Below are 10,987 nucleotides of genomic sequence, written 5' to 3' on the forward strand. Positions count from 1 at the left end.
CCAAATTCCTTTTACAGCCGGAGTTTTATTTTCATTGTTTGGGCAATAATTTACTATCATTGTATAAATACAACAGCTTTACAGCCCAGTCCATCAGGGCAAATAACAATACACAGTTTAATCATTTGAACTGCGGCGTTTTAAAACGTGGCGCCTTGCTCAAAGCCATGTGGACGAGCTGCCCATATTTCACCAAACAGACCGATGTGACATCACAAACTGGCCCCAACAGTAATTTAAATGTAAAGAAAAGCCAGTGTGTTTCTGCCGTCCAAGTTACTGCAGCACGTATGCGGAAATATAAGATTTGAAAAGCTGAACTTAAAGTCAAGGCCTTAAAATTATTTCCATGAAATGCACTTCTTACGCTCAGTTGATGCCAGTGTCCGATTCCTCGAATGATCGACACTTTGCAAACTGTGGATACGTTTCTAAATACTGCAGGACTCTCGTATGTTTCATGCTCGGGTCATAATTTTACTGATTGTTGTAATTGGTGAAATTTTCTCCAAAGTAACTGCAGGTTCATGGTAATTCGTCCAATTTTTTAATCAAGATTTGATTTTAATCTGGATCAAAGTGGTGATCAATCAACCGACCAACATAAAAACACGGCTGCTGTATCAGCTTGCTGTGTAAGTCGCTCCAGCTCAAATCGATGTTATCAATATAACTCAGAATCACAAACCACAAGTGCAGTATTTATAACTAAAAACATGATCCGGTTCCAGGTTTTTAAATGTGAGGTTTCACTGATTTTTGTTACGCAGAATTTTTCTTCTGCTGTTTTTAAATAACAAAATAGTTCGTAGTCATTTATAATTATTAATTGAAAAAACAACTGACACGTTAATCAGTAAGTCTGTAGTTTCAGTGTTGAGTAACAGTCCTATTTCATCTCATATGTTCCACAATAGAGCGATTCTCATCTTTAAGATATCGTTATGATGATGATTCACATTTGTCCCAAATCTAAAGTAAATCTTTTTTTCAGTAGTGATTTTGGACACAGTCACATATAGTGTTATACAAGCTTGTCTTTACTTCAGTACGCGCACACACACTGATTCAGAAAATTCTATAAATAGAAGTGAATACATGATAATAGGATGTGTATTGTCTGTATTGAGTCCAGCAGAAGCTTTTACTGATTACAGCGTCCCGTCTCCCCATCACTTCAACCTCTCGGCCAATCAGGGATCCAGATCTCTGACATTTCCGCTCTTATTTTTCCTCGTAAATGTCTGTGAAGCTGAGCCGACCAGATCACCAGGATATTCAACGTTAATCAGACAAACAGCAGAGTCCTGTGTGTGTGTGTGTGTGTGTGTGTTTTTCAACAATCCTTTTAGGCTTTATTTAGTCTCGCTGTGGTCACATGTCTCGTCTGAACGGGAGGCCTGGCAAAGGAATCTGCGGCACATTTGATAATCTGACAAATGTTTAATAAAGGCATTTTTCAGTGGGCTTCATTTTTTTCTAATGGCCACTAATGGGAAGTACATCGGACATTGGCACATGAAGACAGAGGAGACGTCTTTGAGCCAGCAGAGATAAAGTGTGAGTCCTGCTCTGTCTCACACACACACACACACACACACACACACACACACACCTCCCTCCACCCTGACAGCACCCTCAGCGAGCCCCCCTGTTCTCTAGTCGCTAATGACGGACAGCTGAAGGCACACTCCTGGGGCGCCAATCAAATTTGCAGGCCTGTAATTGGATTACGGCGGGCAGGGGGGAGGGCTTTTATCTCTCCCTCTCTCTCACTTGTTTGTGCTCTCGTCTGCGGGTGAATGATGGACAAAAGAGCGGCCTGTCAACGTCAACTCCAGGCTGACAGAGGATGTGTGTGTTTCTGTCTGTGTGTGTGTGTGTGTATGTGTGTGAGTGTGTGTGTGTGAGTGTGTGTGTGCTGATTGTTTACAGGGCTGGAGCCAGCACTGACGGCTGCTGAGTGTATTGACATCATGACTTTCTCTGTGAGTGTTTTTTGGTTTTCGGCATCTGTGTGATACCTTCATTCATCTGTGTGTGTGTGTGTGTGTGTGTGTGTGTTGGTTTGAGGCAGCAAAGAGCTAAATATCACTTAGCTCATTGCCTCGTCTCTGTTGCCCTTTCACCAGGCCTCAACACCAGGACGACACAAAGGCCGCTGTCCCCCGGCCAAGTTTCCTGAAGCCAAAGGGAAGACGACAAATCGCTCACACAATAGAACAAACAGCCGCTGTGGAGACTCTGTCGACTGGAGCTGCTGCTGAGGACGGAGGTCGGCCTCCAGCAATTTCATTTACTTCTTAAAGAGTGGAGAGACAAGAAAGCCAAGTCCTGCAGAGAATAATCACTGCACATAAACACAGTGTTTGCTCTCTGGTTCCTGAATGATTTTTGAAAGGGTCTGAAAAAATATGAAAAATATGTATTATTTTACAAAACTAAAAAATAACTCCTTTAATTGGTTACTCCCCAAATATCTGCACACAAAATTTAAGTAAGGTAAATGGTTGGTTACACTAGGAGGTGGGAAAGAAAATAAAAATGCTATTTATTTATGTTGATACATTTAAAAAAAATAATACGTGATAAGAAGAAGAAAAGTCTGTAAAAAGTAAATAGTTACAAAAGTAAATAGTTACAATAAAACGTGGATAAAATAATTGCAAAATCAATTTTAATGGGACAGAAATTAAGGCCTCATTTTAAGTTATTCAGTAAGACATATGGAAGGTAAAAATAACTATTTAACAACTGAATTATAAGGTGACAGACTAGGTTAATATCACTTTATACTTGGTACTGAAATAGACTGTATTTACTCAAAGTTAAAACAAAAAATTAAAGATGTAAACATGCACAGGCTTCAAAATTGAAATTAGTCACCAAAAATCTATTTGTCTCTTAGTAACATTGTTCGATGTTGCTTTAGCTCTGACAGATGTTCAACCGTAGTGTCGTTTTATTAGAATAAAAGCAGCTGTAAGTTGATTTTTGAATAACAACAAGACGTCCAACAACACAAAGCTTCATCTGGTAATAACTGAAGGAGACCTGGATTCATATATCAACATTTTTATGATCCCAGAGTTTCCCTCCACTGATATATTAAAGGAAAGTATAAAATATCTTTCACTTTAATTCAATGATTTACATTATGGGGACTTTCTTTTTGTCCCCATGAGGAAGATAAGTCCCCATAATGTGAGCGTGTAGATTTAGGTCCCCACAACATGAGCAATACCTGGACCTCACACACACACACACACACACACACACACACACACACACACACACACACACACACACACACACTGCAGGCCCTCCCACCAAAAACAGATGTTCAGGTGACAGAGAGACATAATCCAGGCAGCAGGTGACTGTGTGTCTGTGTGTGCGTGCATCTGTGTATTTGTATCCATGTATACTGCGTGTGTGTGTGTGTGTGCGTGTGTGTTGTTCAGACGTCACCATTACTGTCATGTTGACAGTGGGACACACACGTAGTGCTGAGAGGAGTCGTGTCTGAGGAGCCTCAGGGTGAGTCTGTGTGTCAGCGCTGGTGACTTAATTGAGTCTTTAGTCTCTGCTGTAGAACCAGGGGGGTGGTTAGCATTCATTAGGCAAAAATTAACATTATTTAGTGTGTGTGTGTGTGTGTGTGTGTGTGTGTCTGATCAAGGAACAAACCTAAAGCTAAAAAGATGATCAATTTACATCACATTTCACAATATTCATAAATTCATCATTTAAGTTTTTATAGTTGTGAGTATTTGCTTTTCTCTCTTTTATATCCCTGTAAATGTGATATATCTGCTTTTGGGACAAAAAAAAAGACATCACCGTGACAACGTCACCATGCATTTTAGGATATTGTGACATATCAGAATTTTTTTTTCGCTGTATCAACATCGCAGCTATCAATGTAAATCAATGTATTAATGGATCAGTCAAGAAAATAATTAGGAGATGAATTAATGAAGACAATAATTGTTAGTGGCAGCTCTAAATGAAACAAACTGATGATAAAGGAGACAAACAACTCTAAATATTTGATTGATTTTTATATGAAAAATGGAGAAAAGGTGCAAATCTTCACATTTATAGATCTGTAATTGGTGTCTTGGTAAAAACATGTGATTTATTCAGCCTTGTGAAGAAGCTTTTCTCAGCTGCTTCCAAATCACAGAATCACTGGACACCAACAAGGTATTTTTACTTGCTAAAATACTGTCACTTTAAAAATCTATGAACTATTAAAACGTATCTAGTTGATCAACTTATCAATCAGCTGACTCAGCACCGGTGATGTGAATCCAGCTGCTGGGATGTGAGGCCCTGGACGACTGACAGCAGGCACGCTTGTCACCCATCATGCTGTCAGTGTCGGCGGCTCTGGAGACGCTCCGTGTGGGAACGTTCTGGAAAAAGCACCTCTGCCCCCCCCACACCCGGCACCGCCCAACCCCTCTCCCCCCACCTATCAGTGCTTTCACACCGGGTCCTGTCACCTTCCTCGGCCGACACCAGCGAAGCAGCCGCCAGAGCCGAGAGCGTCACGGTGTGAAACAGACCTGCTAACTCATGTCGCTGGTTTGATTACAGGCTGCAGGGGTCTGGACTCTGACACATTCAGGGAACATCTGGAAACAACAGACACTCGTCCATTAATCTGTTATTAGTTTTCATCAAGCAAAACACTGAAAGGAAATAAAAGAGATGAAAGTGTAAGATTATAACGATGTCCTCTGCAGATGATTATCGCTGAGCTGTCTCCTGTTGATTTAGTCTTTTTTGTTTGAGCTGTTTCATCATTTTCTATTCATCAGTGAAGAGAAACAAAATGATGGAATAATGAATTAATTCGTTTTTAATGCAGTGAAATTCAGAATCTGCAGAATCAAACCCTGAACGCATCCGACTGTTGAAACTCTATCCTGCAAAAAAACAAAGATTTTTCTGGCTCGGTTTTGTTGAACTTAAGTCAACACGGTTTATGATTCTTGGAGAGAAAAAAAGCGACACATTTATGCAATAAATTTACCCACAATCCCTCTGAAAGTGAAAGAAGAAGTGGCACCAAAACAGCTGGAATGAAGCAAGAAATAAAAAAGAAAAAAAGGCAGGATGGCTCAGTGGCATTCATGACCAGTTAACGCCTGTAAACGTAGTAAACTGTGCAGATCAGAAGCTGTTAAAGCTGATGAGACTAAAATGTTTGTTGATTGAAATACTGGCGGCCTTTTCACTCATCGTGGATCTGACCTGAGCCGACTGAGTAAAGCTGCACAACTCTCCGAAACATCCTCTCACTGTGTAATCCATCTTTTGTAACAGAAGTGGTACCGGGCTTATGTGTTTAAGTCGGACTGAAGACGACGGTACTCGTGTGAGCAGAAGTGTCTGATCACATTCACGCTGCGAGGATTTAACTCCCATGCGGAGACTTAACGCTGGTAAAATCTGAGGGTTTAGACGCTGGTTACAGTTAGGTGTGTACTAGTTATGGTTATGGTTAAGTCTCTGGTGACTTAATGATGTGATGGAACATATTCTCTGTTGTATCTCTGGATCACTTTGTCTTCAGCCAGTTAAAGTTTTACTTAATATCATCCCTTTCTTTATTTTTGTCGCAGCACAGCTCTACAGTGACACGACGTTGACAGCTGTCGTGATATCTTCCCATCTCTTAGGTCCCATTATACCACGACCAAGTCATCATCACCCGTGGTCAGTACTCTGGTGTCTGCGGCTGAGAGAAGCGCTGCGTGCTGTGAGGTCTAGTCCCGCCTCCCCACCAAAACAAAACAACATGTCGGCCGTGAGGAACTTTTACAAAGTGTGTGAGACCGACATGACGTACGCCATCTGCAATGCATGATAAAAGTGATCAGTATCAGCTGATCTCACTCATAGATGATTAGTATTGGCGGCAAAAAAACGTGATTGCATGACGTTCTTCTTCTTCTGACAGTTTTGTGAATGAAGCTTTTCCACAAATGGAGCGGAAAAGGCTTTTATAGTAAATATAGTATAGTATATAATTTCAGAGCCACTGATTATGCAAATGATGTAACTTCAATAACCTGCAGCCAAAAACAATTCACATTCATGGATTCAGGTTCACTGAGTCTGTTTCACATTCACACATGTAAACAACATCTTACACCCGGAGGACGTAAACACACAACCACAGTGTGATGTCGGCCTCGGGGCAGCGACGCTGGAGCGACGCCTCGTTTCGACGAGGGCAAGTCCTGCTCCCAGAGTGAACCTGCTGATCCTGGATGAACCTGTTCAGAAACTTTTTCTTTTAATGATGAGAGTAGATTAAGTTAAACTGTCACCTCCAGCTGGAGGACATGTGCCAAATAGAAAACATGAGAAGAAGAGCACAAACTGAACAAAACTAGGTCAAAAATAAAAGGGAGAAAAAGTGTGTAAGTGTCTTTCTCTGTGAGTGTTGGTGTGCTCTTGTGTTCATGAATGTTTTTTTCCTGTGTGTGTGTGTGTGTGTGTGTGTGTGTGTGTGTGTGTGTGTGTGAACGGGAGACCGCAGACAAGGCGTCTGGATGTTGCTGAGAACTTCCAGAGCCCGGAGCAAGAGGCCTGTCCCTCAACCACGCCGGGCTCTGAAACCACACTCAAGACAAGTTAATCCTCCAGAGCTCGGCTTTATCTGGCACCCACCCACCCATCCACCAGCCCGCCCCCCCCCCCCCCCCCCCCCCCCCCCCCCCCCCCCCCAACTCTCCCTCCCTCTCTCCATCTCCATCTCTCCCTCCGTCACCGCCCCTCCTCGCTCAGGCGTTCCCTCCGTCTTCGTCCCTCCCCTCGCGCTCCGTGATCGATCGCGTACTTTGCTATCGCTCGTTCGGCCCTCCATTTGTTTCCGTGCAGATTATAAACGCCTTCATTTCTCAAACTGTCCACATCCACTTCTTGCAGCAAACATCTTTATGTGGTTAACAGAGTGTAGGCTTTTCCCTCGCCCCTTCTCCGGCCGCTCACCTCAGCTACAGCCACAGAGTTTCCATTAGCTGCTCTTCGTAGCCCGCCGTAACAAAACTCGTTTGATTTAGCTGTTGTTGTATTCGGTCAGTTTAATCACGTGTTTACATTATTGCAGTGTTCTGGTGACATCCTCATCCTGTAGAGTTGTTTTTTTATTCATTATTTTTATTTTATAAAATAGTGTGATTGAGGCAGCTGCTGCGGAGTTATGTTAATTAGTCTTACCGATAATAACGCACTCATGTCGCTAAATATAATCTCAACAATATCTCTGTAACGTCTTCATGTGTGGCACAAACATTCACTTGGACTCCAGGATGAACTGATTAGATTTTGGGGGTCAAAGGTCAAAGGTCAAGGTCACGGGGACCCTCACTAAACGCAGATTGTGGCCCTGTGAACACAATATCTCTGTAACGCCTTGAAGGAATTTCTTCAAATTTGGTGCAAACAAAACACTTTTTAGCCATTAATGAAAACTCCACACACAATTATGACAAGATGTCACACAAATGGTTAATATTTTACAGCAGGTTCAATCTGAACTGTGTGAACTCATGTTAACGGTCGGCCCTAAAAGTGCTCCGTTATCTCGGTTTCACCTACTTGTGTTGTGAAATGTGTTTTTTCGCCACAGAGGAAATAAATTAATTACAACTGAAAACCAGCTCATAACGTCATCTGACGTCTTTACTGCAGAAACGAACCAGGGGAGAGAATCTGAAAAGAAGCCAAGAATCACGGCTGAGACAGAAGACGAGTTAAAAGAGACTAAAGCCAGAGAAATACTGTCAGGGAGAATAATTCTGACGCTTTAACAGTCCGAGGCGAGTCGGAGCGGGAGTGTGTGACTGATAGACAGAATGCACTAATGTGGGATTAACATATTACTGCACATCATGTTTCACTTGCACAAGAGAAAAGGTTTCTAGTGGATTAATGATAATCAATTATATCTCAGGGAAACATTCCCATCAGGAGCGGTGACTCGGCCCAATGCGGTAATGTGAACTTGACCTTGTCTCCCTGCAGAGCTGTAGCTTCAGCTCAGGACCCTGCACGAAGAAAGACTTGGTGCTAATGGTGATTTTTGTGATTTTGCTGGAAAACTTTTTCATGATATTTTAGTCAAATGTAAAAAATGTCCAGGACTTTTGTGACTGGAGGAGTTTTCCCAGAACCAGTGGGAACATTGTTCATGTACGTGGAGAAACCTGCTGACTGCAACACTGGTTTACATTTTCAATAAAGCCCCAACCATGCTTTTTGCTCAAAAGACACTTTCTCGCAGCTACGTGTTTTCCTCTGACGACAGCGTCACGAAGAAGGATGGCGGGATTAACGGACGTGGCCCTCTGCTCTTCCAAAGACAGGTCACATGACCCGGTGACCTATCCTTTCTGCAGAGAGCGCTTTCTGCCGGGCTGCAGAGCTCCACCTCTCGCACCATCCCAGAGCTGGATGCCTGAGGATTAAAGTGTGTGCTGAGAGGTAGATCTGTTTTGTTTCTCTAATGCGTTAAGTACTCATAAGCATCCAAGGTGCTTGTCCAGAGAAAAATGTGTGTGTGTGTGTGTGTGAGCCTATTTGTCAGGGTTTGAGCATGTGTGTTTGTGTGTTTTTTCAGATTGTGGTTTGACTGTATAAGTACCAGCGAATTCTGTCAGCAATAAATACAGTGAGGCTTAAGAGAGTGTAAACACGTCTGCAGTACCAGACTGTGAAACTCTCCTGTGGACGGAGGGAGCTGGGAAACTCCAGCAGGTTTAGTGCCACATATATCTGTCTCTCTGATTTTTTATGTTTGAGAAACCAATAATAAAACTAATACTCCACTCCGGTTACCCGTGACGACGTCCTGTCATGAGTCTCACTTCTCGGGTTTCTGGCTTTAGGTTGATCGTGTTCAGAAATAACGAGCAGGATGTCCTGAGGTGAAATACAAATATGAAATCAGTGTTTAGGACAAATTCTCAAAATGTTTCCACATCATTTTTACATAACATCTTATTGCACTAAAAATATGAATTAATTTAAATATAAATAAACCGGGTGGATTACTCTGTAATGTGGACGCTTGTACTTCTGCTGTTTACCTCGACGTTGTTGTGGTGAAAAAGGCGAACCATAATTTTCCAGAGTTGTAAAAAGTATTACAAACCACTGTGCTGGCATCGAATGAGATTTAAATCACATGAATCTGTTTTCTCCAACTGGATTTCCCTGATAGTATTTTAGTGTCTCACTGGAATATGAAACAACACACCCCCCACGCTCTGTTACGTGGCCTTATACAAAGATGTTCCCACTATGAATAATCATAAATATCAGACAGGATGAAACAAAACAAGAATAACAAGTGCAGGTTTTTTTATTTTTCAGAAATAACCGACACTCAGGACTCAAAGAGCTCAACAAATCCACGTGATAATCTGCTGAAAACAATGTGTACGTATCATCCTGTTCCTGTCTGCACAGCTGTACGAGCTCCGCGGCCCCGGCGTCATCTCCATTCCCTTCCCCCCTCGGGGCTGCTACCAGAGGCCGTCAACCCATTCACGGCATTTCAGTTGCAAAGTGGGCTCCTATTCGCACCCAAATCCTCCCAAAGCTCCCCCTCTCTTTCCCGGCCGGGCCCGTGGAGAGGCAGGGCCAGTCCCCACAGGTGCAGCCTGCAGAAGATGACAGCCTCTCCTCAGCAGGGCTTAGCTCCTCTTGTGTGGCTTTGAGGCTCTCAGCCAGCGGATTCCCTGGGGGCCGTAGTTGCAGTTACACCCTCAACAACACAGGTACTGTTGTGCTGTCGACCGCGCCGTTAAAATCCGCAGAGATGAATGCCGAAAATGGGACATGCGGCAATTTGTGCAACAGACACGTTCACGCTCTTTGAAGTGAGGGATCATCAGACGCCGGCGGCCCTCTCCAGTCACCTTTCTTCAATGCTGGCTTGTCTGTTAACACCCCGTCGACGGGTGTTTGCTCACAGAGGAGGTGCGAACACTGAGGTAAAACCTGGAAGATCAAAGGTAAGATGGCTGTCAAGTGGTTTAAGTCGTGGCTTGTCAGTGACCTCAGTGAACAGAGGCATTATTACACACATTAACGTGCTCTGGGAACTCTTTCAGCGTAAATCACGGAACAATACACTTGAGCACTTGACTTTTTTGTCTTTGTAGCAAATCACTACCGGACGTTAATCATCAGGAAAGTGTGCCAGACAAGGAAGTAAATGACCTCACTATTTTATTATTTATTCACATTATTGTCTGATCATTTGTGGTGAGCCACGGCTCAGGCGGTGGCAGGTCGGCGGCTGATTCCCAACAAATCAAAAGATATGGACGGCGAGCTACCAAAAGACAACAACAAGAAAATTGTCTTATCATTTTCTGCTGTGGACACATTCTCAAATGGTGGAGCTCTTATTTTGAAAGCACTGCTGAATATATATTTCTTCATTTCCTGGGATTGTTCCCGCCACTTACCTGTCACTCAAAAATCACCTTTTAATTTTTAGGCTGAAAAACATACAAGCAAGTGGACAGACCCACAATCACCACTATAATAAAGATTAAAAAAAAGTTGTGTTGGTGTTAGCGTTAGCATTAGCAAACATCCAGGAAGACACAGAAAAATATTTGTGTGTTTCTGACCCACCTGTTGAATCCATCTGTTACATCTGGGTCCCAGGTGTTACAGACTGAACTTTCTTACTCAGGTAAAATGAACCAAACCGTAATCCTGCCATCAAGCCAAAAGAAAGAGAGTGATTTGTCATTACAAGTTGACCTAATTAAAAAGTGATTAATTCCCCACATTATCAGCGTGAAATCTATTAAAGAAGCTACATTTTAACCATAACTGGTTGGCCATCAAACAATACAGGAAGTACATAGTTGATATTGGATAATTCAATCTTAAATCAATGTCCGCTTACTTTTTTCATCTTCCCTTTGCAGATCACCACCTATCA

The sequence above is a fragment of the Seriola dumerili genome, unplaced genomic scaffold, assembly GCF_002260705.1.
Source record: "Seriola dumerili isolate Sdu_G_001 unplaced genomic scaffold, Sdu_1.0 BDQW01000092.1, whole genome shotgun sequence".
In the NCBI taxonomy this organism is placed as follows: domain Eukaryota; kingdom Metazoa; phylum Chordata; class Actinopteri; order Carangiformes; family Carangidae; genus Seriola; species Seriola dumerili.